Genomic DNA, 26,559 nt, shown 5'->3' on the forward strand with positions numbered 1-26,559 from the left:
CAGTCGGTTAAGCGTCCGACTTCAGCCAGGTCACGATCTCGCGGTCCGGGAGTTCGAGCCCCGCGTCAGGCTCTGGGCTGATGGCTCAGAGCCTGGAGCCTGTTTCCGATTCTGTGTCTCCCTCTCTCTCTGCCCCTCCCCCGTTCATGCTCTGTCTCTCTCTGTCCCAAAAATAAATAAACGGAAAAAAAAAAAAAAATTTTTAAAACGCTTCCACTTCAACAAAATCTCAGAGGACAACGAAGGGTAAAAAGTCAGCCAGCCCTATGGAGAGGGCATGGTAGAGAAAAGAAGGTAGAACAGCCCCCAGAGACTTCCTGAGAGACCAGACCCCCCAAAACACTTCCTGTGACTCCCAGCTTTAAAGGCAAAATTCGGTGTCTCCTGACTGGCTCGGTCAGTGGAGTGTGCAACTCTTGATCTTGGGGTCCCGGTTCGAACTCCTCGTTGGGTAGAGAGATTACTTTTAGCAAAAAAGACTAAATGCAGTTACAGTCATAACATGGAATCCTAGAACAAAACTTTGCTTTTTTAAAAAAAAAATTGTGTTAATGTTTTATTTCTTTAATTTGATAGAGAGAGGGGGAGAGAGAGAGAGAGAGCGAAAGCATGAGCAGGGGAGGGGCAGAGAGAGAAGGAATCCCAAGCAGGCTCCAAGCTGCCCGCACAGATCCTGACGGGAGGCTTGAACTCACGAACGGTGAGATCATGACCTGAGAGGAAATCAAGAGTCAGACGCTTAACCGACCGAGCCCCCCGGGTGCCCCAAAACTTTGCTTGTTAACACAGCTGTTCTCTGACTTCAGCCTCAGCACATATTCTGTGCAACCCATAAGTTTGTCCTTTCTCGGGGGTCCATATCTCCCTGGTGAGAACCACTAGATCAGCTGTTCTCCAAGTGTGACCTGAGGACCCCAGGGAGTTTGGAAGACCCATCAGGGGGTCCAGGATATTGAAACTATTTGCATAATAACGCTGAGGTTTTAGTTGCCCTTTTTCCTCTCAGTCTGTCACAAGCACACAGTGACATTTTCTGCAAGTGCGATCTCACAAGAGATGGAATACAGAAGCAGAGACGAGCAACCAGCTGTCTTGTGTTAATCCAGGCATTAAAGAGATTTGTGAAAGTGGAAATCAATCCTACCCTCCTCACTAATTTGTCTTGTTTGCGACAGTGGTTATATTTTATAAATGTGTGGCTTGTGTTAAAATATATGGCTTTATTTATTTTTTTTTAAAGGGCAAAGTGATGTTTATTTATTTTTGAGAGAGAGAGACAGAGCATGAGCAGAGGAGGGGCAGAGAGAGAGGGAGACACAGAATCCGAAACAGGCTTCAGGCTCCGAGCTGTCAGCACAGAGCCCAACGTGGGGCTTGAACCCAAGAACCATGAGATCATGACCTGAGCTGAAGTCAGACGCTTAACCAACTGAGCCACCCAGACACCCCTAAATGGCTTTATTATTGTTCTTATATATTAATAAGCATTTTAGAAAATTTTCTCAGCTTCTGTTTCCAACATGGTAAAGCTCAATAAATACAACGCATATACGTGAAAGCTCTTTGAAGTCCCCAGCAATTCATAAGCAGATACAAGGGGGTCCTGAGTCCAAGGACCTCAGTCCTCGAGTCTCAAGAGAATGAGAATATTCTGTTGGGTGTATGTGGACAGCGAAAGATCAGACTCAAAGGAACCTGCAGCGTGGTGGGGGGTGGGGGGGAACATTTTAAATCCACGCTGAAAAGGAGTTAGAAGTCTCAGGGCTGGGATTCATTAACATCTTCAACCCAATAAAATGCCCCATTAAAAATGAGGTTTCTCTTCTGACACTCTCCTATCTCCTGAGGGTACTCATTAAACAGGAAAATCAATAAAGGGACTCTCCTTCCTGACAGCTTTTGTATCGTCTCCACCTTCTACTTATAAAGAGAAGCTCTGATTTCACAAGAGGGACTGCGGGTCCCTGGGCTGCCTGGTTGTCCCCTCCGCCCGATCCATCGTTCCCCGCTGGAAATGACAGATCAAGGCAGCCCCTCAAGTGATGCCGTTCGTGGAAAACTAATTAATGTGTACGATTATTCGAAGTTGGGTTGGTGGGGGGGCACCCGGAAAGCCCGCTTATGGCCAGCTCATCAGAATTTGCTGTCTCGCCATGAATATGGCAGGTTCATCACCCTTATGTTCCCCGTTTGTTAAGTAGGTTACAAAACCATCCAGAAAACTTCATTTCGTGATGGGCTAAAAAGGAAGCTGTGAATTGATTTTTAAAGCCCGATCTTTTCAAGACTATATCTTCCCTCGCTTGTGACCCTCTCTGTTACTCAGGCCTGATAAAGTCGAGGCCCACGTGGATGAGCTTAAATCCCTTACCTGGGAACACACAGCAGGTCAGTTACAGTCTTAGCATCAAGCTGTTTTAGTGTTTCAAGAAACCTTTTAGCACTGAACCCAAGTGCTTCTTAAATTGCCCTTCGAAGATCTGTTCACAGCTAGTAACCCGTTCCCCCAGAAAGATGCATTTGGTAGGTAGCATAATGGCCCTCCAAAGAGTTTCATGCCCCCATCCCCCAGAATCTGTAAATACGTTATATAACACGGCAAGGAGGAAATCTTGGTTGCTTGTGAAATCAAGGTGTCTCATCAGCTGACCTTAAAACAGGGAGATCGGCCTGGATCATTCCGGTTCACAAGACCCATTGCATGTGCGAGAGGGAAGCAGAAAGGTATCAGAGTGATGCAACGTGAAACAGTTGGGAAACTGATGATGATGAAATGTGAACCAATTGTTCGCCATTGCTGACTTTGAAAATCAAAGGAGGCCGCAAGCCAAGGAATACCGGTGGCCTCTAGAATCTTGAAAAGACCAGGAAACCAATTTCCCCCTGGAGCCTCTCCATAGGGTACAATCCAGCAGACACATTGATTTTAGCTCAGTGAGACCTATTTCAGACTTCTGAACTCCAGAAGTATTTGCAGCTAAGTTCAGAGTCCAAGTGGGCTGGTTCTATGTGCTTCTCATGAAAAGAAGGGCTTTCACTTCATGTTGGATGGATTTCTTTGTGTATATATATATAATGAAAGCAAAATCGGGAAAAGAGGTTCATTTAGACTTCTTTGTAATTAATCATACTGAGGTTGGGGGGAGGAACGGTACCAGAGATTCCTGCCCGGCGCAGAGGCCACATCAATGCAGACACCGAGATGTGTCTGGGCCTGCAAGGACACTGGAGGCGGTCCATCTGTCCAGGGGCATTTTCCTTTTTATCGTAGTGCATTCTCGGCTGCTTAAGGCCTCCAGGCGACGTTCGTGAAAGTGGAAACCTGTCAGTCCCTTCCTTCCTTCCCGGCAGCACCCTCAGGCACTCTTGTGGGAATCCGAGGGAGCAAAACAAATCCGTCGTCAAGGTTGCAGGAGGCAGGCGGAGTCCTGAGTCCTGGCGCAACGAAGTCCTTGGAGGGCACCTTCTCCGTGGTGTCCTGGGTGCTGTAGGGAGCTCTTCCCCACCCAACCCCATGGCAGCCCACTGCTACCCGGGTCGTGTTTCAAATCTGAGCAATCTTGTTTGCGAACTGAAGAGGAAAGGAGGATCATTTAATTTGAAGGATCCGTCACTGTTGAGCCACTTTCTGTCTGTCGGAAGAACATATGTAGGGGTCGGCATTCCCTCTGAGGCCAGTTGGATGTGCTGTGTCTTTCCTCTGGGCTGGCCAGAGGTCTTTGAGAGACAGAGGTGCCTGAATCTCATGAGGGCTGTCCCTGGAAGCCCCTTTGATTCTTGTTAAATTGTGAATCCAGGGACCCGTCTTAAGACACCTACTGAATTCTAAGCCCCTTAAGTAAAAAAATCATGTCTTCTCATTATCCTTTGATTCCTGCTGAAGCCAAAGCCTCATACCTCGGGGAGAGATGACATTGTGTTAGGTACTCTGCGTTTCTAAAATAAATCCCCCCCAAAACAACCTTCTCCTGGAGAGGGCTGCATCTCGGTAGAAGAGAGGAGACCCTTATGCAGACTGCTGTCACGTGAGCCAAGTAAGAACAGTGCAGTTGGAGAAGTAGAAACGAAGCCAGGAGAGGAGGGGGGCCGGCGGGCTGCACGATGGAGAGGCGTTATTTGCAGAGTGAGCCTTTGGAAGCTTTGGGGGAAGAGGCTCTGAGTTGGTTGTCGCTGTCTGCACGATTTGATCTCACACAAGGATGGTGGTTGAGACATTCCACAAGCGGAGGGCTCTGTGGGCATAGAGGTGAGAGACCGTGGGGAGCCTGAAGCCATCACGTTTGGCCAAAGTTGAGGTACCTGCGTGGGAGAGGGGGACAGAGTTCCTAGGAACCCAATAGAACCTAAGAGGGTGGCTTGGATTGGGGCGCAGGCTGCCCCCCACTTGAGTGTTGCTGATGAGATGCGACGCACTGAGTTCTGCCCAGAACTAGCCTTGTGTGGTTTTTCTCCACTGTGGGAAGTGGTAATCACTTCCCACACGTAGGTTGGAGCATACGTAGCTTTTAAGGCGGTCGTCGTATTAAACTCACAGATTCACACAGAACACCCAAATGATAGAAAGACAGTTATAGATATAAAATCTATGTCTATCTATATAGCTATGTTATAATTGTCTATAGCTAATATGTATTCTGAGATACATATGTGTGCGTGTGCTGATGTCCGTTGTTTCTCAATTTTTTTTCATTATTTCCTCCCAAGTAAAAGAAGCTTTCTTTAACGTTTTTTTTTTTCCCTAATTGCTCCTCCATTTAATTTTGATAACACAGGTACTTCTACTGTATACAAGTTTATATATTGCATGTATATCTGTTCTCTCTACATAAGAAGAGTAAGATTTTTTTTGCCTCTCAAGAACCAATTTCCACCCTCTTAGGAGCGGTATCACCCCTACTGAGAACACATAATATATATGTCTATGTATCTAAGTAGTCCTTTGTGTGTTACCTCATTGCACAAAAGAGGATGCCAAATCAAATGTTACTTATTGATTCACAATAGAAAGTGTTACTTTCCAAAGGAATGAATACTCCCACCTTCCGACCACCTGCCAGGAAAATGGAAGTAGTCGATGGAGGGGAAAAAAAAAAAGACCGCTTAAAGACCATTGAGTTAAAGAAGGTAATGGGGATAGTCATGGAGAGTAATTCTTCCAAGGTATAGAAATACCTGATGAACTCTTCCTCTCTCTTAGCATGTAAAATCTTACTTGAGTGAAAAAAGACATCTATCTGCGATGGATAAAATATTGCTATCTCTTTGACCATGCAGAACGAATTTTCAAAATCTGCTTTTCCCATTCTGGTTTTTCTAGATACCCTTCATAGCACCCTTCCAATTTTATGAGAACACAGCAATTGTCTCATACTTGTTATAATGCAGGTCAGGTGTTGATAGCCCTTGAGACCATCTTTGTTTTCTTAATTGGATTAGACTGCAGATTCTAGGATCATCAGGGACACACTGCAGAGCCACCTACCAGGGAGAGTTACCTCAGCAGATCCATTATGTTGTGTCTGGAGTCATTTCATGAGTCAGGGAGTGGACGGAATATGTTATACTCCACGTGGTTGCTGATGTTTAGCCTGACACTTTTGTCATTATATAATAATGCTTTTGTGATAGTTTATTTTTTAAAAATCTATGGATTTTATAGACACAAATCCATTTTAATCCATCAGGAGCTAATTAGTTCATGCCTTCTTTAAATTTGTATTGCACTGAGAAGTTGGATCTAGCTCCTTTCATGAATGCTTCATTGCAGTTCAAAAATATTCCCAGTAAGGAAAATAAGCCTCAATACGCTTCCTTGTTAGGGGGTTTAGAAAAAAATCAAGGTTGAAAGAAAAGATGTTGAAAGTAGGAGATAAAATATCTTTGGAAAATAAAATGAAACCTCAGTCCATGAGAAAGCAAGACATTGGAATAGGTGAGAAGTTCAAGTTGCAGATTTATTTTAAAAATAAAGGGGCTCCCGGGTGGCTCAGTCAGGTAAGCATCCGACTTCGGCCCAGGTCACGATCTCACGGTTTGTGGGTTTGAACCCTGCATTAGGTTCTGTGCTGACAGCTTGGAGCCTGGAGCCTGCTTCAGATTCTGTGTCTCCCTCTCTCTCTGACTCTCCTCTGCTCTCTCTCTCTCTCTCTCTCTCTCTCTCTCTCTCTCAAAAATAAAAAATAAACATTAAAAAATAAAAATAAAATGGGCTTCTCTTTCCAGTATGGCCAAAGAAATTTCTCCTAGACTTATTTTCCTCTATACCGTAACTATTAATTCTAGACACGATAAGAAAAAAATTTAAACACCTACCACAGGCATTTGAAAATGAACAGAAGTAAGAAGATCCTGGAGGGGTGTTGACACTTTGAAGAAAGGAATGGCAAGGGATGTTTGCCAGTTTTTATGGCTTTTCATCTAAGGGCACGTTACAGTTGGCCCCATGTCAAGTGGCTAAAATTCCAGTTGGAAAAAAACAAAACAAAACTCCTTCATTCTCTCTATAAACCCTGCCCAGATCTCTAGTAGATTCCTAAACCACACACTAGAAGCAGTCTAGCCAAGGTTAAGAGAACCAAACTGAAATTTGAGCTGATGCCTAAGTGATAGAGTATGCAGTTTGAGCCTAACCAAGATAATTGATTGAAATAAATGCTTTTTAGAGAAATACAACAGAACACAGACACCACAATATAATATCACAATGTCCAGGATATAATCTGAAATTACTTGACGTATAATCAATAGAAACCAGTATTGGTGATGACTGTGAGCATAACCGTGCTCAATGACCTCAAAGAAAATATATGTATGGTAATGAAAAGCTAGTAACTCTCAGGAGAGTGCTAGAATTCATTAAAAATAATGGAAGTTATACAATTGAAAAATGTGGTATCTGAAAAGTAAGTATGGCACAATGACTTTAAGGTTTTTTTTAATGTTTATTTATTTTTGAGAGAGAGATAGACAGTGTTGAACAGGAGAGGGCAGAGAGAGGGGCACAGAATCCAAAGCAGGCTCCAGGCTCTGAGCCGTCAGCACAGAGCCCGATGCGGGGCTCAAACTCACGAACCATGAGATTATGACCTGAGCCGAAGTCGGACGCTCAACCGACTGAGCCACCCAGGCATCCCAACTTTAAGATTTATATAAAAATCTACACTAGTGCCACATTAATTGTCAAGAACTCTTGCTTTAAGTAACAGCCAAAGATCATTTGTAACCTGCTTAATAATTTTAAGTAAATATACTATGCCAGTGTGGTAGCTAAAGTTTTAAGAAAAGATTAAAGGGTCTTATACACTCTTTTATTGTTTACTAAGTTGTTTGTTAAATCTCTTATTTTTTATAGAGTACAGTAACAAATTTCATCCAGTGTATGTCCGAGTTATTACAGCTTTTGAGCAGGATAAAAATTGGTATAATGTAACTGTATCTGTGAATTCTTATTGTCCTAAAATGGATTATTTTCTTGCTGTCTTTCATTTGTGTAGATGATGTCTTGTTGTAATGACTTTTTATTAAAGCCAATAACCCAATGGCATTGACTAAAGAGAAATATATGAATTCTCCTTCACCTCTAGAGATGGGATATTTGCTTCTCGTCCTTTTGGCTGAGATCAAGTATAGAGATGGGACACTTGAAAGGAGTTCAAGGAGTTGGTTATTGACTCTGGGTATCTGGATCTAGTTTGCTTGAGAGGAGACTTTGTTTCCTAGTTTCTGTTGCCAGCAGAGACACTGATTAGCCCAGCTCGTCTCTTAGTGCTGGGCCAAATCACAGGACCAGTGGTCAGCCTATGAATTGGATTCCCTTGCATTAGGTGTCTATCCCTATCCAATGAGATGTGGCCCAGTGATAGAGTAGGAGTGACATGGTTCAGGGAATGTAGGCATCATAGTTCATCGTCTTAGAAAGAGCTATTAATGGGGCAGACACTAATAGTAACTTTTTTAGGTCTAAATCCTTGTTCTGACTGAATCTTGGAGTAAATTCCTATTTCCCATAAGGCAGTGATCTCACCAATTGTCATGGACCTTTTTGCAAGATTAAGAGTTCAGTGCAGAACCCAAAATGAAGAGTGGAGTTGACAATAGTTCATTTTCTGTCGGAGTTTGTCACGTAAGTGGGCATTGAGAATGTTCGCTTGGCATTTATTCCAGAAATATTTATTGAGCACCTACCATGTCCTAGAAACTGTAACAAATGCTATAGCTCCTGACATTGAACCTGTGGCCCTTGCCATCCAGTATCTCATAGTCTTGTAGGAGACAATGACAGTAGAGCAAGAAGGTCAGCTCCGTGTCATCCAAAGTTTATAGAAAGTAAACTCAGGCTCGAACAGGAGCCCCCAAAGGAGGGAAGTCCCCTAATTTGGCCTGGGGTACAGGGAGCCAAACAAGGTTTCTTGGTTTTGTTTTGCCTTTTTTTTTTTTAGGTTTATTTATTTATTTTGAGAGAGACCCAGAGAGTGGGAGCACGGGAGGGGCAGGGAGAGAGATTTCCAAGAAGGCTCTGCCATGTCAGTGCTCAAACCCAAGAAACTGAGATCATGACCTGAGCCGAAACCAAGAGTTGGACCCTTAACCGACTGAGCCACCCAGGCGCCCCCCCAAAGGTTTCTTAACAAAAGTGGTAACTGGACTGAGAACTGAGAGAGCAGGAAGTGTTAGGCGAATAGATGAGGGGTGGGAACAGTATTCCATAGGAAGGGAAACATGAGGAAAGCAGGGAGCAGGCAGGCCTTCGAGCTCCTGGGCCTGTAACAGTGCCCCCAGGGCCGCGTGTGATGTCGAGGACCTGGTGAATGTATAAGGGAGTGAGGCTCCTAACCCAGCCCTGTGTGGTGGGCCAGCCCGCCCTGATTCCCAGTAGAGTGCTCTATAGCCCACCCCCCCTCAGCCCATCACCTGCCTGGGATTCTTCAAACATGCCTGGTACCTTCCAGCTGTTTCGTTTGCGTTTCCCTCTGCCTGACGTGCCCTTCCCTCAGGAATCCACCTGACTCCCTCCCTCAGCGCCTTCACATTCTTGCTGGAAGTCCATCATTTCAAGGAGGCCTTTCTTGCCTCCCCCTCCCACCCTGCCTCCTGACCCTTGTTAAAATCCACTTCCTGTCATTTTTCTCCACACCGCTTCTTAGCCCCTCCCATTATGTATTGTCGATTTCCGTATTTTATTGTCCGTCTCACTAAAATGTGAGCTCCCCTGCTGTTTGTTACCTGCTCTCCCTACAGTTCTTAGAACAATGCTTGGCATGTAGTAGGTTAATAAAAATATTCATGAAATGCGTGAATGAGTGAAAGACCTTTTTCTACCTCCTTGTCCAATATGCCATCATCGTGAATTCACTACCATACTTTCATTGTACGCCCCTGACTCCGAAACTCAGATGTTTAAGTAGATCCCGGAGGATACGTTGGTTTCTCTCTGCGTTGGTTTCGTTTCGAGACAGAGAATAGAAATGATCGAATTGGATTGGTTTGCCCTGATAAGTTAATAATAATTGCCTGATGAAAACTTATCCGCTCCCGCCTGCTTGAAATGAAGTATGTGCCTCACGTCCGACGATGCAAGACTCCAGGACGTGGCCCTCGTCTCGGGTTGCATCTTTAGAGGTAAAACCTGAGACGAGGATTTCCGGCGAGGTGAGTTATTGGAAAGTTTTCCAGGAGAATCCCGCCGTGGGAGTCAGGAAGCGTAGAGGAATACAGGTCATGGGCCACCGCCAGCATCTATGCCCTTGTAGCCTTCTTCTTACTACTCTCTGGTTGCCCCGATCCCTCCCTACTCCGGGCCTCCCCTCCTGCCACGCTTACTCATCCCGTAAGTCTGATTTCCTCTGCTAGCTTCTCAGTCAGGCTTTTCCTGGGCCCCAGAACCTCATGGCGCTTTCATTGTTGCAGACCCTCGTCACATGCTCGACCCTGGGATCCGCCCTTACCCGTGTCACAAAATGGCTATTTGTCTCTGCACAAGTCACTGTGTCCAGATACCCATCTGTCAAGGGTTTGCAGTCTGACCACTCAAATCCCTTCCAGGGCAAAAAATTCTCTGATGCTGTGACTTAGCCATATTCCTGTGTATTAAAATCATGAACGCATGCGTTGGCGTTCGCCAGACTGCAAACTTCTAAGAATAAGAATAGTTTGCTTTCGGAGCTACACCTGTGTCTTCTGAAAATCGGAAATATTAATCAATTCCTGGGCTTCACAACCTAGGAATAATGTATGCGTAGGGCCGGGTGCATACAACTCTCTTGAAATAGATGGTCAATATATTGATATATCTTTGGGCTTCATGAAGAGCCTGTTATACTGTCTTGTACGTTAGAGGCATTCGAGAAATATTTGCTGCATTACGGAAAGAGAAACTGAAAGCTGACGCGACTGAGTAACAAAGCCAGGCCCCCTCCCACTGCATGCTGTGACCTTCCCTACTCTTCCTTGTTGTTAGAGCCAGGAGTTGATTAAATACTGGACGGGGAGCTTTGGGCAGATATTAAAAGAACTAAAAAACCCACATGGAAGCTATCCCAAATCACTTTGAACCTCTGCCCAACTGCTGGTTCCAGAACAGTCGACTTTCAGTCTTAATCGCTCTCAAAGTTTATCCTTTGCTTTTATTAAAAACAGGAAGTAGGGATCTAACGCCAAAGAGATCATATCCTGTGGTTCCTCAAAAAAAAGTGACCTCTATGGTGTCTGATGTTTGTATCTTGGTCTCTCTTTGCATGCTGTTCGTATTTTCTGCAGAGTTTAACATTCATCAGCGCCGGCCGCCCACTGAAAGGTTTGATCTGAATCAGTGGCCTCTCTTCTTGAATCTAGCTATTGACATTACTGAGCAGAGAATGCAGACATTAAGCTTTCGCGGTCGCTGTCCGCTCATTGATACACAGGAAGTATGAGGACCAAAAGGTAATTCTGCAGGAAGAAGTCTCCTGCCCAGAATCACAGACGCAATGTATCAGACCGAGAACCTGCCCAAACAGTACCGAGAAACCTTCCAGTACCGGGTAGGATTCATTGTGTCTTTTCTTCCAGATTGTTCCTTCTTGAACACCCTACCCACCTCCTACTCTCCCCATCCCCTTCCTTAGAAAAGAGCATGTGAATAATGTTTCAGGAAACTGAGTACTTGGACTTTGCACAAGAACATTCGTTTCTTTTTAATATTATCCTTCCTCCTAGGGAGTGCCCCATGGGAGCGTGAAGGGGAACAAGGGCAGTGGAGGGAGCAAATTAGCCCCTCAAAATGAAGTACTTTAGTGCATTCTCTTGCTGTGGTAAAACACCCATAGCCTAAAATTTACCAGTAGTGACATTTGTACATTCAGAATAGCTATGATTCTGCACCCTGTTCCACAGTGTGAGACTTTTCCCCACGCCACCAAGCAATTCTCTGACACCTGCTGGGTGTCCTCAACTCAGTTCTGTCTGGAGGTGTCCTCAGATTCCATTGTTTAAGGGCTCAGTTTCACCAGACGGTCCTGACTGTCCTCTCGCCTTCAGGGGCCAGTCGCTGTGCCGGCTCTTCCCTGCGCTTCTGACCAACCTATATGCAACATCCCCTCCTTGGGTTCGATTAATTTGCTAAAGCGGCTCACAGAACCCGGAGAAACATTGTACTTCCTGGATCACCGGATTATTAGAAAAGAATGTCACTCAAGAACAGCCAGGTGGAAGAGATACAGAGTAAGGTCTGGGGAGAGGGCGTGAAGTTTCCATGATCTCTCTGTCTCTGCTCTAGGTGGCTTCCTTCATTTGACAGAATGTTTTCGAGGTCTGTCCATGTTGTAGCATCGACCAGGACCTCACTGGTTTTTAGGGCTGAATAATACTCTATTATATATGTATGTATGTGTGTGTATGTGTTCATATGTCTATATATATGGATAGTAGCACTGTGTACGATAAGGAGCAGGTGTTACCAGCCCAAATTTCCATTAAGAGATAAATGATTATATCATAAATAGCAATGCTGTAAACACTTTATGTGCAATTTTTTTTTTGTTTGAGCACTCGTTTTCAGTTCGTTTTGGTACCACCTAGGAGTGGAGTTGCTGAGTCATACGTAAACCCTATGTTTAACTTACTGAGGAACTGCAACTTTCGAGACCATTCTGGCTTGGTATATAGAATTCTTCTGTCTTTAATTTGATTTCGGTGGTAGGTAAAGGACAGTAATTAAGAGAACTGTTAACTGAAATGATGAAGGCGTCTTCATGAATCGCAACCTGTCAGAGCCTAGGATTTCCTGCCTTTGGGTATAAAATAAGAAACGAGCGAGTGTCATCTCACACACCCTAGTCTGTTACGGATCTGGCTTTCTCTCTCCACTAAAAGTAATCCAGAGGGTTCTCCATGATGGAGAGAAGTCAATATATTTCCAATTCAGTGTACTTATTTTGTGAGGAAACCCTGCATCCGACAACTATGTCAGTTTGCTTAGAACATTCAGTTGCTTACCAGTATATTTCATTTAAGTTTATTTATTTATTTTGATTGAGAGAGAGAATGTGCACGCACAGAAGAGGGGCAGAGAGAAAGATCATGACCTGAGCTACAATCATCCAACTGAGCCACCCAGACGTCCCACTTACCAGTGTACTTCAAATGCATCTTCTTTTCAAATATGCTTCAGCTTGTTTCAAATATGTGTGCATGTGTATGTATATATGTATACATATATTAGTTTTGATGGAGAACTGTCAACATTTATAAAAAGTACTCTGGCTCCAATGCTCTTATGTATTGTCTAAGAATTTGGGAGGATAATTATTTATCGTCAGCTTTTACTGGATAAAGGGTTTTCCCTAGTCAATATTATCCAAATATTTGGTCGAAAACACATTGAAATACTTTAGACTATTTACTGAGTGTGTTGGATTATTTTCATAATGTAGACCTAGACATTTTAGAACCACTAATATTTGATAGGTTTGAATGTTAGAATCTTTGAGATAATTTAACCCAATGTGTTTTAAATTAAGCCAATGGCCAACATGACTTTTTCCTTTAGGCCAAAGGCCAACATGACTTTTTCCTTTAGGCCAAAAGCAAGTGTTTCATTTGAAGCTTTTATTGTCTAATGATAATATTCGTGAAAGCGGCAACGCACTTACCTTTCCAGACATCAAACCACTCACTGTTCATTCAGCTGCTTCTTTTTTTTTTTTTTTTAATTTTTTTTTTTCCAACGTTTATTTATTTTTGAGACAGAGAGAGACAGAGCATGAACGGGGGAGGGGCAGAGAGAGAGGGAGACACAGAATCGGAAACAGGCTCCAGGCTCTGAGCCATCAGCCCAGAGCCCGACGCGGGGCTCGAACTCACGGACCGTGAGATCATGACCTGGCTGAAGTCGGACGCTTAACCGACTGCGCCACCCAGGCGCCCCTCATTCAGCTGCTTCTTAACAAATTTGCAGAATTCAAGGAAAAAGCTGTGGGGAGAGAAACTTACAGGTGTGAACAGTTTCAGATTTTAACATATCTGAAATTGAATAGTAAAAGTGATACATTCTGTTTCGCAATAATCGTCACACACAGGAAACGTTTATCTTTTTATGCAACCTAGGTACAATAAAAAGTGTTAGTGATTTTATTATTATCATCTACAAACCCCTAAATTTGATGTGAGCAGGGAACAAGTGTTGAAACTCTTTGTCGCCATAACCTCCATTTTCATACACTGTTATCATTAAACACTTTCAGAGACAGGCCTATGAAAAGTGAATTGTGGCCTTTCCATGCTTAATTTGTTTCTTAATTGTGCATGATTTTATAATGCCCATAAAATAATATTTATAGCCATAACATTTCAAAGGCAGCACTTTTCCTAAAAGGAGAGTTAGATTTATTTCCAGATGTTTCTACCAAACATTTTCTTTTTTCTTTCCCTCACCCTACACTCCAATTTCATGGTTGTGATTAACAGGGCAGAGCTCCATAGCAAAAATTCATCAGCTGATTCCTTCCACCTACAGAATCCACATTTTTCAGGGCTCAATTTGAGACATAATGAAAGTCTACTTTGCATAATTATCATGTGAGACTATCTATAATTAAATGATGAAGTGTGGTTCTGCTCCAGTGTATAGACAAGGCTGTATGTGAACTACAATCACAAAATTTTATTTCTTTGCTTTAACTTTCCTTTGGTGTTGGGAAGGGGGGATGTAATATAAATAAGCAATTCATTTCTAACACAGTTTAAGTTCCCATGGGAGCCTTTTTCTTTTTTTAAATTTTCATGAGAGAAGGCAATTCCTTGAATTGATGAATCACTGGAAACTTGAATATGATTGCCTCTTCAATGTTAATAGATATCACTCTCAAACTTTAGAAAGTGCTTATCATCAGCAGTGCATTTTGAGTTTTGCCTTAAAAATATTTTTCTTTTTTCTTTCTTTTTTTTTTTTAAGAGAGAGAGCATGAGCACGCACCAGCAGGGAAGAGGGGCAGAGAGAGAGAGAGAGAGACAGAGAGAGAGAATTTTAAGCAGGCCCCATGCTCAATACAGAGCCCAATGATGATCCCACAGCCCTGGGATCATGACCTGAGCCAAAATCAAGAGTCAAGTCGTGTGTTCAACCTACTGAGCCACCCAGGTGCCCTGCCTTAAACATATTTTTAAAAGATTTTATGATAGCTTTTGAAATACCTATACAAAAGGACCTGTTATTCATCATGCAATTCTACAGCCTGAAGTGAACCTTACAAAAGTTTCTAACCCTGATTCATCGTCTTGCTTTATAGTCTTTCTGTTTCTTCTAACTAGATAAAGCAAGGCTGGCTATGCCAAGTTCAAAATTAAAACAAGGGCTCTAAAATTTCATGTGGGGAGTTACATCTCTGGAATTCTTTGTGAAACATCATAAAATATTATTAACTTAAACTGAGTGTGCCTGAATTGATAAGTTTGGCTGTTATATCTGCATTTTCCAAGTATGCTTTGCACACCGACTGTATCCTGTATGTTGTGGCAGATGGAGACTGAAATTACAGAGACATCATGCAACTTTCAAGGAGTTTATTTTTTTTTTAAGATTTTATTTTTTTAAGTAATTTCTGTATCCAACGTGAGGCTCGAACCTACAACCCTGAGATCAAGAGTTGTGTGCCCTTCCAACTGAGCCAGCCAGGCGGCCCTTAAGGAGTTCAGAACCTAGTGGTATTCAGTTCTAAGATTGCCAAGGAGATGCATTTATCAGTGATTTACCAGGACAAATACTGGAAGAAAGCTTAAATTGAAGTACATTTTGGTCACTGATCTTTCCTGTCCTTAATACTGGGAAAAAGCTTCCATTGTTTAATATTAGTGGAGCATTTCTGTTCTTGACGGGACTTTACGAATCAAGGAAAAGCATTCCTCCTAGGAGCTAAATGAAAAAGTAAATTTAATGTCTTTAATGTCTCTCTCTTCTTTAAAATCATGCTCTGTAGTGTTTGTAGTGCGATGATTTCCCCTGTGTATTTAGATCTGGGCTCAGCAAACGAGGGCCATTTGCCTGTTTTTGTAAATAAAGTTTTACTGTAACGCAGTCATATTCATTCTTTATACATTTTTTCATGGCTGCTTTTGTGCTACTTCAGCAAAGCTGAGTAGCAAAGTTGAGTAGTTGCGATCAAGACCGTATGACCTAAAAAGGCTTACCGTGTGGGGGCGCCTGGGTGGCTCGCTCATTTGGTTAAACATCCGAGTCTTGGTTTTGGCTCAGGTCACGATGTCACAGTTTGTGAGTTTGAGCCTCACATGGGGCTCTGCACTGGCAGCTCAGAGCCTGCTTATGACCCTCTCTCTCTTTCTCTCTCTGCCCCTCTCCTGCTCGCGCACGCTCTCTCTCAAAATAAATAAACTTAAGAAAGATAAATAATTAAAATAATTACCATCTGGCCCCTTACAGGAAACTACCTGCCAACTCCTGCTCTACGTATTCTGCTTAAACTGGTAGTTCTAGGATTGGCAATTTTAGACCTGATCTACTGTTGTCGTTCTGTCACATACTGGCTCCATTAGAGGCAACATTCCCTACCTCCTTCTAGCGCTCCTCTTTTCTCAGGATAGTTGTTACTGTCACTTATCTTTGTGATTTTCATTGATAGACCATACCTTCATTTCTTTTTCCTTACACTGTAAACAGCATGTCCTGACACTATCAATTTCCACTTGGTGAAATGAAAATATTATTTCAGGCGCCCTTCTAGCTCCTTACCCTTCTCCTTAACCCCCTTCTTTCCCATATATATATATATTTTTTTTTTTTAAAACATATTTTGTCCTTAATAATGCAAAGTTTGAAAACTTTTACAGTTGTTCTGTAATCATTACTGAGTCTTTTGGGCCCTATCTGTAGGTTGATTCTACAAGCTCCCTGATAAGTTTTAATTTTTATCATGACTATATGGTATTCGTTGTATCACTAATTATTGCTGGTTATATTGCCACTACTTTGAAGTTGGTTTTTTTTTATTTTTATTTTCTAGCAGTCTCTGTGTTTTCATTTCCCCCCTTGCATGTCCTGTCTTAAATACTTTGTCCATCTCAATGGTAGAGTCAAATCTCTGGAACCACCTTCCTTCCCAACCTTGTCCCCACTGAATTCTTCATCCTGCCGTGATCTGGAATGATGATTTTCTGAGCTACCAACCAAACTGTCATCTTATGACTTTGCTTCCTTCTTTCCTGTGTTGGAGCCCTGACTTTCTTGACCTCTCTCTCTCTTGATTTTATTAGAGTCCATCCTCTGGCCATTTTCTTAGAGAAGATGTGTGAGCGGGCAGTAACCTCTGTAAATCTTTGCATGTCATGGACATGTCTTTACTCTGCCCTCTCACTTGACATAGAAATCTCGGTGGAAAATTATTTTCCCACGGATGTTTTAATTCAAGCTACATTGCCTTCCAGCCTTCAGTCCTTGTAGTCCGATAATGATCTGATTCTCACTCCTTTATCCTCAATGTATCTTTTCTCTGTATAGCTTTAAAGATAATTTCTTCATCTTTAGTGTATTAAAATTTCATAGTGATGCATCCAGGTGTGAAGGTGCTTTTATTGTGAGGCTAAAGGCTTCCCAGCTAAGTTCTAAGTTCATTCAGCTCAGAGACGATTTGGAATCATTTGATAATTCCTTTCTCCCTATTGTTTTTTCACTTTTTGGTTTTAGAAATCCTTACCAATTTTGTGTTGGCTCTTCTGAATTGATCATTTGTAATTTTTTGGTTATTGTCGTTGCCTTTATGTTTCCAACACCTTGTCTCGTTATTCTGATGTCTGAAAGAATTTTTAAAATTTTCTCCTTCAAGCTTTCTATTGAATTGCCTGTGAAAGTATATAGTTTTTCATTTTTGAGAGAGAGTGAGAGAGAGAGAACAAGCGGGGGAGGGACAGAGAGAGAGGGAGACAGGAATCTGAAGCAGACTCCAGGCTCTGGGCTGTCAGCACAGAGCCCAACACAGGGCTTGAACTCATGAACCGCAAGATCATGACCTGACCTGACATCTGATGCTCAACTGACTGAGCCACCCAGGCGCCCCCTGAAAGAATATATTTAATTTGCAAGAGCACTGCCTTATTCTCCTCTTCTCCCCCTATTTTTGTTTTCAATAAAGTGCTGCAGTGCACATCCTTAGGTACACAGCACTACCCAGTTATCTTACAGGACACAGGCCTCGAAAGAAAATTGTTGAGACCCATAATATACGGCATGTAAATTTTGGAAGCTTATGATGGCCCTCCCAGAACAGGTTGCAACACCTTATATCTTTATATCAAGGGGAAAAAGTGATATAGCAGTATTTTACTTTGCGTTTATCAGTGAGACTGTCTTTCAGAATGTTCTCGGCCATTTCTGTGATTTTCATCTATATCCCTGATCATATACTTCACCATTTTTTATTGGATTGGCTCTGGTTTCTGAATTGTGCAAACTCTTTATCTATTACGTACATTTTACATTTGTCTGTTCTGTATGATTTGCACACATCTTCTGACAGCATTTTGTCTTGCAACTTTGCTTATGGTATTGCCCTTTTAAATTACCATGTAGTTGAACCTGTTTGTCTTTTCCTGTGTCGCTCTTGGATTTCACATTATACTTGGAAATTCCTGTTCTGCCACAAGGCTCTAAATGTATTCTTTAGTATGTTTCAAAAAAAAAAAAAAAAGAATTCAACTGAGTAAATTTGAAGATCTAATTGGCTTTATTCAATGACTCCTGACTCGGGCAGCAGTCCATCCAGCAAAGAGAAAGAAGCTCCAAAGAACTGCACAAAATAAAAGGCTTTTACGGACAGAAGGGGTAGGAAAAAGAAATTTCTAGCACAGATTGTTGCAGACAAAGCCTCCTTCCTAAGGGGGATGGGAGACGGGCAGGGTCTATCAGGTCGATTGCCTCAGTAGTGCTGACCATGCAATTCCAAATAGAGTGGAGAGGTTACATTCCTGGGAGAGGATGAAACTCTGGTTAGGTTACGTATTCAGCCGTGGTTTGCTGACCTGGGACTTCGTACAAGTGACTCCATTTTGAACTTTTTTAAAGAAGTATTTTCGGGGCGCCTGGGTGGCTCGGTCGGTTAAGCGTCCGACTTCGGCTCAGGTCACGATCTCACGGTCCGGGAGTTCGAGCCCCGCGTCGGGCTCTGTGCTGACAGCTCAGAGCCTGGAGCCTGCTTCAGATTCTGTGTCTCCCTCTCTCTCTGCCCCTCCCCTGTTCATGCTCTGTCTCTCTCTGTTTCAAAAATAAATAAAACATTAAAAAAAAAAAAAGAAGTATTTTCTTCTAGCACTTTCATAGCTGAAACGTCACCACTCTCTGAGGCGCCTGAGTGGCTCAGTCGGTTAAGCGTCCAACTTCAGCTCAGGTCGCGATCTCACGGTCCGTGAGTTCAAGCCTCGCATCAGGCTCTGTGCTGACCGCTCAGAGCCTGGAGCCTGCTTCAGATTCTGTGTCTCCCTCTCTCTCTGCCCCTCCCCCACTCACTCGCATGCTCTCTCTCTCAACAATAAATAAATAAATAATAATAATAAATGTGACTGCTCTGTTCCTCAGTGCCCGCAAGTAGAGACGATACAAATATTACCCACCTAGTGGCTTCATGGCGAGGATAAATGCAGTGCGTATATATAATTGCAAACAGTGTTTGGCAAGCTCAGTGCATGTTAGCAGCATCTCTTCCTTTTATCGTAAGAGTTCTTTTCCTCGGGGCCCAGCACAGTGCCCGATTAACAGACTGACGTAAAGATTAGGTAAATGAGGGGCACCTGGGTGGCCCAGCCGGTTAAGTGTCCGACTCTTAGTTTCGGCTCAGGTCGTGGTCTCACGGCTGGTGAGTTCAAACCCCACATCTGGCTCTGCACTGACGGTGCGGAGCCTGCTTGGGATTCTCTCCGCCCCCCTCACACTCACACTCTGAATGAATGAATCAATGAATGAATGAATGAATGAATGAATGAATGATTAGATAAATGAGTATAAATTATTGAAGAGAATTGAAACTACCTGTGAAGAAGAGGACAGCATGTTATTTCTTTTTTTAAGTTTATTTATTTATTTTGAGAGAGCAAGTGTGTGAGCAGAGGACGGGGAGAGAGGAGAGAGAGAGAGAGAGAGAGAGAGAGAGAGAGAGAAGCCCAAGCAGGCCCGCACTGTCAGGACAGAGCCCAGCGCCCAGCCCGGGGCTTGATCCCACGAACCGTGAGGTCATGACCTGAGCCGAAATCTAGAGTCAGATCTTTAACCCACTGAGCCCCCCAGGCGCCCCTTGAAAGCCCATTTTTAAAGGTGAAGAAGGATTGAGGCAGAATCTCCCAGTTTTATCTTGGCTTTTTGACTTGTTTATCCCCATGGTTTGTGTGGCCCAGAAAACAAATGTCACACTAATAAAAGCTGAAAACACTTTTTAGCCCTTCAATTGAGTTAAATGAACACTGCTGTGACAACGTTAATTAGGCATACATAAAATTGCTAAATATATGTCATGGAAAATGCCTATGTTTCATATTTTGTTAAACATCAATTATGATCACAAGAAATCTGCATCTAGTAAAATGGATACTGCTGACACATGTTAATTATTTTCAAAAATAATTGAGCTTTTAGAAAGTTTCAGTATAGATTGAAGCATGCGTGTCCTCTGAAGGCTTGAGCTATTTTGAGTTTATCCAAATGAATCCTAACTATATGAAACAAGGTAAAATTTTGCCTCAAGTTCTCTTTGTAAGACGAAAGGCGACGCCACGTACACCAGCCAAGGTCTATAAAATGAACTTGGTTTAGACTCCAGATGTTCAGGTAGGAATGTTGTCAAGTCTCAGCAGATCTGGTCTGCGAGGGAGCAGCGCAGTAAGATAAAACAAAACAATGAAAAGCTGTTTCCTTTGTCCAGGAGTGGATGGCGCACACCAGTTCTCAACCGGGCCGCGTACAATAGGCTTTCGAGAGGCATGTCTCTAATCTATATGCTTTTCACTCCTTGAGAATGTTCCGGACTCGTGCTAATATAATGGCAAATGTTCGTTCTAGCCACGAGATTGTTTTTCATCGCAAATTGCTTTTGCCTCCCACAAATGCTTCTCCATCTGGGAACTCGGATTCTCAAGACAGTCACCGGGAAAAAGATGTAAAGAGGCTGGTAACTACAGCAAGCAAACTGGAAAATATATGGAGGTCGGCTGGCTGTTTTATCCCTGAAGCTTCTTCCTAGGATGTGTCCCACTGACCCAATGGTTTTCACAGTGTGGTCCTGAATCCTGCACCAGAATCACCTGGAAGGCCCTTTTTTAAAAGCACGGATGCCTGGGTAATGCTAGATTAAGTAATGGGGAAGAATTTGAAGTATGATTTAGCTTATCATCTAAATCGGGTCTGAAAAATGAAATAGGGTTAAGCAAAATAGCATTCAAGGAGAGATGGAAAATATCAGAGTATTGCCGTACTTTCTTGAATGGTTCTGTTTAATATTTTGTTTTGAAACGGAGACCCATGGTGGGAAATTCACTGTCTTGGAATATACTGGCCATTCTTCTCCCAGTGCCTATTCTCTTCATACTGAAATCGAAGGCCTTTCCCGCCTGAATGGGGTCTGAACAACGACATCCTCTGGTTTCTTCCCAGTCTACTTTCCTCTTGCTCCCCAGCACCTCGAGTCTAGCTTGACTGCACCCTTCAAACCTTAGGACCACATACCAAGTGTCATGGGAGGAACATGGGAGGTACGCTGAAGATCCCCACTTCTGGGTCCTAGTCAGGGGTGAGAATGGAAAGTTGGGCTGACTGCTAAGTCATTTTCTAAACAATGCATTCTCCAGGAATAGATTTCCATAGCGGTATTGAAGTGTTCTATAGCCTCCTCTCAATTCGATTCACGTGAACTTACACTCCCCCAAGTGTCCCGCGGTCTATACAGATGATGGCCAAACATATGATTCGGAGCATTTATTGTGGGGCTACCTTCCTCTTTTATTTGTCTTTTAAATTTTTAATCACCAATAAATCTTAACCTAAGGTTCCTTGGGAGTAATGCATACCTGGAGTTGATGGTGTGAGGTGATTATTATTGCCCCTGACACATGAGAGTGTCATTAACATAAAAGTCATCCCTTAAACACATTGAACCGGACTCAATTAATGTAATTGATTACCAGCCTAGCTGTAGGGATCTTGCAGCTTTAGGGAAACCGACAAACATTTTGCCCTTTTAGATCCTACAATTAGATTCACACGGCACAGTCAATAAGCATTTTGCAGGCGCTGAATTCATCATCTTTAACGATGACAAAAATCTGGGTAGATGAACTGGCTGTTGATAAAAGACTAATTGTTGAAGTGGTTTTCAATAGTGGTATTGACAAATAGAACTGAGTCCTTGGAAGATAAATCTGATCATGAATTAATGGAACCTATTTTGGACATCTCATTTGCTAAAGCTGAAGGTATGACTGGAAAACGTTATCAGTCTGGATTCTGTTTAAACTCTGTAATCCTTTGAACTGTAACCCTCAAAATGAACAACAGTGTGATTCATAAATAAAATTAATAATATAAGCATTTAAGTTAATACTTAAAACTATGTTGGCCTTATTTTCTAAGGCACTCTACTTTTGGGGCACCTGGGTGGCTCAATCAGTTAAGCGTCCAACTCTTGGTTTGGGCTCAGGTCATGATCTCACGCTCCGTAAGATCGAGCCCCGTGTCAGGCTCTGAGCTGATGGCAGGGAGCCTGCTTGGGATTCTCTCTCCTCTCTTTCTCTAGCCCTCCCCACCCCCTGCTCACTTGCTCTCTCTCTCTCTCTCTCTCTCTCTCTCAAAATAAATAAATAAACATTTTTAAAAACTTTTTTATTCTACTTTCATCTCCTGGAATGTGGAGAGAATTTCAGGATTTTTACTTTTCCTACCCAGTGCATACCAGATCCTAAGCAAGTGATAGATTTTAGAGCCTGTGATCTTTCCAGGAAGGATGTACTCATCCTTACATAAAGGGTGTGTGTCTGATACCAGACAGCATTCTAACATGGCTTGTAGTTTTCTTTTTTCTTTTTAATTTTTTTTAACGTTTATTTATTTTTGAGACAGAGAGACAGAGAGACAGAGCATGAACAGGGGAGGGGCAGAGAGAGAGGGAGACACAGAATCGGAAACAGGCTCCAGGCTCTGAGCGGTCAGCACAGAGCCCGACGCGGGGCTCGAACTCACGGACCGTGAGATCATGACCTGAGCCAAAGTCGGACGCTTAACCGACCAAGCCACCCAGGCGCCCCATGGCTTGTAGTTTTCTTGATACTTCTCTCTCTCTTAAGCATTCTCCCCCATTACCCAACAAGTAACACTTACACTTGTCCCAAACACCGGTTTCTTTAATGCCTCTATGGCTTTGCTTCCTGTTCCCTTGGATTGGAATGTAATTCCCTTCCTTGTCCATCCGGTAGTTTCCACTTCACATCTCTAGACTCATTCCCTGGGCATCTACTCTGTGAGGTCTTTCCCAATCCCCACTGACTGCCCTTAGGTTAGATCAAGTATCCCCATGGAATGTACCCCCAAAGTATGGGGTGTATCTTTCAGGGGCACCCGCCTCTAGTCGTCTGTTCTACTCAGATGTTTGTATCCGTCACTCCTCCTATGGGATTGGAATTTCTTTGAGGGCACAGAACCAAGGAGAACTTCACAGCACATTGAACTGAAACTTGTTTGAATAAAGGAACAAATGCATGAGTAGACCAATGGCTCGGAGACTATTCTCTCAAGGCCTTTATGCATCTCTCTTCCCTCTGCCTGAGATAGTTGACCCAGGGATCACTTCCCAACTCGTTCCCTCACTTCGTGCAGGTCTCAGAGGTAAACTCCTTAGAGAGGCCTCCCCTCGTGTCTTGTTAAAACAATCCACCCCCTTTCATTCTCTATCCTGCTGTATTTTTGTTCGTAAAAGCTATCAGCCACCAACAATATGAGATACAGTGTATGTTTATTGGATTTTTATTGCCTCTGTCCTTCCACTGGAAGAAGGTTTGTCAAACCTTTTTCTGTAAAGGACCAGATAGTAAAGATTTCAGGCTTTGTGGGCCAGAAAGCCTCCGTCACCACTGCCAAACTCTGCCTTGGTAACACGAAAGCAGCGGCAATGCGTAAATAAAGGGGCATGGTTGTGTTCCAATAAAACTTTATTTACTGAAACAGGCAGAGCCTAGATTTGGCCCATGGGCTATAATTTCCTGACACCTGTGCTAGAATACAGACATGTTGGTCTGAATCACAGTCACATCCCAGGTCCCAGACACGTAGAAAGGTTCCATTAAATAGTTGTTGAATTAGTAGCGGTTCAAATTTGATCCATCATAAATAAGCAGAGAGACTGCTTTTGACCAAATTGGAGAAGTCAGTTCCTGCCAGCCGGAGAGAAGATGGGAGACAGAATCTTCCAGTGAGCATATCAACTCTTCTAAAGCATGAAAATGGCGACCCTGTGGGTAACGTTGACCAGAAACAAATGTTTACTGAGAACACTTTCACAGAGACAACCAGAGAAAATGCCTCAGTTAAGAAAAAAGAAGATCGCTTTTCATTTAAAGTAGGCAAATGGAAATTAGTTCTACAGTGGTCAGTACATGAAGCTAAAGTCTTCTATGTGGAAAATGTGTTTCATCCAGAAAGAAATATGTTTATTTAATAGGTACTTGTTTGGGATTTATTTGTTTTTTGAGAACCGTTGGTATAAATATAGGTAGGGTTGATATAGTATAAATAAATATTAGTTGAATAATTGATCTCACTACTGCTCTCAGTGCAGAAATGTTTATTGTTCTTGGCTAAGAATCAAAGCTGAAGTTGTAATTACATTTTTCAGTGGGAGTCAGGATGAGGACACTCCCCATCAGCGCTATTCCCGAGGCAGCGTTTGTTTTGGGAACTTAGAAGCTTTCTAAATTGGAGAGAGGGATGGTGTGCGGTTGAGTCCTGGCAGGGAATGGATAGACGTAGGCACAGATAAAGACGTCAACAAGTCCCACTGAGGCACGCAGAGACTAGCAGCACCTGGGACCTGGGCAAGGGGCCCACGTGATGCCGCCCACAAGGGCAGAGCTCCCACTGCACAGAGCAGGTAGAGACGAAGCCAGGCCTGGATCTGGGGCCGGGGTAGAGAGGTTCAGTTCATGTGCATGGAGCTTAGAAGAGAAGAAACACAAGCAAACACACACAACTCAGAACAGGAAAGATACGTAACTTTGGGCAGTAATGGAGATCAACGTCTAAGGAAACTAAATTCTCTAGGTAGGGGCTGAGAATAATTACGTTAGTGCAGAAAAGATTAGGAGATCACAATTTCTTAATTAAAATAGAACTGTTAGCTGAAACCTTTGATTCTGTGATTTCCTTGCCGGCTTCTTTTAACTTCTATCAGAAGTGAGTCATCAAAGGAACCCTTACCACTTAATCACTTTTTCAAATCCTTTGTGTAAAGATTATAAAATCATGAAATTTATAAAGTGTGGCTAATCATCTCTCTAAAAGTGTCTTTTTAAAAAATCAATTCATGGGGTTTTTTTAATCCCCTCATTTTATTTATTTCTTTATTTACTTTAAGTAAACTCTGTGCCTAATGTGGGGCTTGAACTCACGACCCCGAAACCAAGAGTCCTAGTCTCTACCAACCGAGCCAGCCAGATGCCGCAAAATCAATTCATGTTTTTAAATATTGTCTTAGCTCACGGTTTCTATAACACACACTCTTGTAGTTTGAATCTACAAACCCATGGGATTGTTTTCACTTTCCAAGTATAAAACTATAAAAGAAATTTTCAAATGTACACAGATCACAGAAATATACAACAGCCCCTTGGGATGGGGAATGGACCCCCTATATCTTCAACCCTCTGCTTCCCCATGTACTGCCCTAAAGTAGGGATAGAATCTAGTTTGATGGACACAAACTTACAGGCCCACAGGGATGATTTTAACATGTTTGAGAAAGGCTTTGCTCGTTGTTATCAAGTCTTTTGTTCAAAAATGGATTTTCCTATAGGCACAAAAAAATAAGGGTAATCGCTCATGATGAAAAAGTCTCCCGGTGGGGCGCCTGGGTGGCGCAGTCGGTTAAGCGGCCGACTTCAGCCAGGTCACGATCTCGCGGTCCGGGAGTTCGAGCCCCGCGTCAGGCTCTGGGCTGATGGCTCAGAGCCTGGAGCCTGTTTCCAATTCTGTGTCTCCCTCTCTCTCTGCCCCTCCCCCGTTCATGCTCTGTCTCTCTCTGTCCCAAAAATAAATAAACGTTGAAAAAAAAAAAAATTAAAAAAAAAAAAAAAAAGTCTCCCGGGCCCTGCCCTGTCCTGTAATACGTCATGCTCTATAAACAATAGGTGCCAAATGAAACAGAAAGATTTGGGGTGGTTGTGTTTCCAACCCCCAAAGGGTTCAACCTTCTGGAGCCCAAAGCAAGAGCACATGTAATAACCATCAATTTGCCTATCGTTTTGTCACCCAAACCTAGGGCCACCCTGTTTTATCTCGCCTGATGGGATTAGCAAGGATTAGACAAGCAGAATGGAAATGTGCTGCTTCCTGACTTCATTTGTAGGTTTTTATTTTTTTAATGTTTATTTATTTATTTCTGAGACAGAGAAACCCAAGCAGGTTCCGCGCTGTCAGCACAGAGCCACATACGGGGCTGGAACCCACGAGCAGCAAGATCTTGCCCTGTGCCGAAACTAAGAGTCAGACCCTTAGCCGTCTGAGCCACCCAGGCGCCTCCACTTGTAGGGGTCTAAAAATGCTTCAGAACAGATCAGAATGTGAGAGCTGGACTTTTTAAGGGCTATGCTGAGCTTTGTAGTAGCAATGATTTTTGTCCATCATGTTTGAGTATGTAAAACATTTTTTGGTCCAGCAGCCTAAGTCAGATTATACAGAACAGAAATCTCCAGTGTCTGCTTTTGTATTCCATTCCTATTAGTAAAAAAGCAAATTCTGAATATGTATTAATTTATTTGTAACACATATAGATATGTATATATATGTACATATACATACCACCCAACTGTAAATGAAATATGGAAGGCATA

General features: G+C 42.8%; 1 protein-coding gene across 10 annotated transcripts in view; it reads left to right on the forward strand.

The window, feature by feature from the left end:
• Nucleotides 1–26,559, forward strand: part of FRMPD4 (FERM and PDZ domain containing 4) — an 856,248-nt gene that overhangs the window by 729,837 nt on the left and 99,852 nt on the right. The window contains exon 1 of one of the 10 annotated variants that reach the window (XM_045472376.1): nt 10,731–11,018. The exons of the other annotated variants lie outside the window; for them this stretch is intronic. The gene's annotated coding sequence lies outside the window, so the exon portion shown is untranslated. Of the gene's footprint in view, nt 1–10,730; nt 11,019–26,559 lie in introns of those variants that run through there. 10 annotated transcript variants of the gene reach the window in all.

The sequence above is a fragment of the Leopardus geoffroyi genome, chromosome X (genome assembly GCF_018350155.1).
Source record: "Leopardus geoffroyi isolate Oge1 chromosome X, O.geoffroyi_Oge1_pat1.0, whole genome shotgun sequence".
In the NCBI taxonomy this organism is placed as follows: Eukaryota; Metazoa; Chordata; class Mammalia; order Carnivora; family Felidae; genus Leopardus; species Leopardus geoffroyi.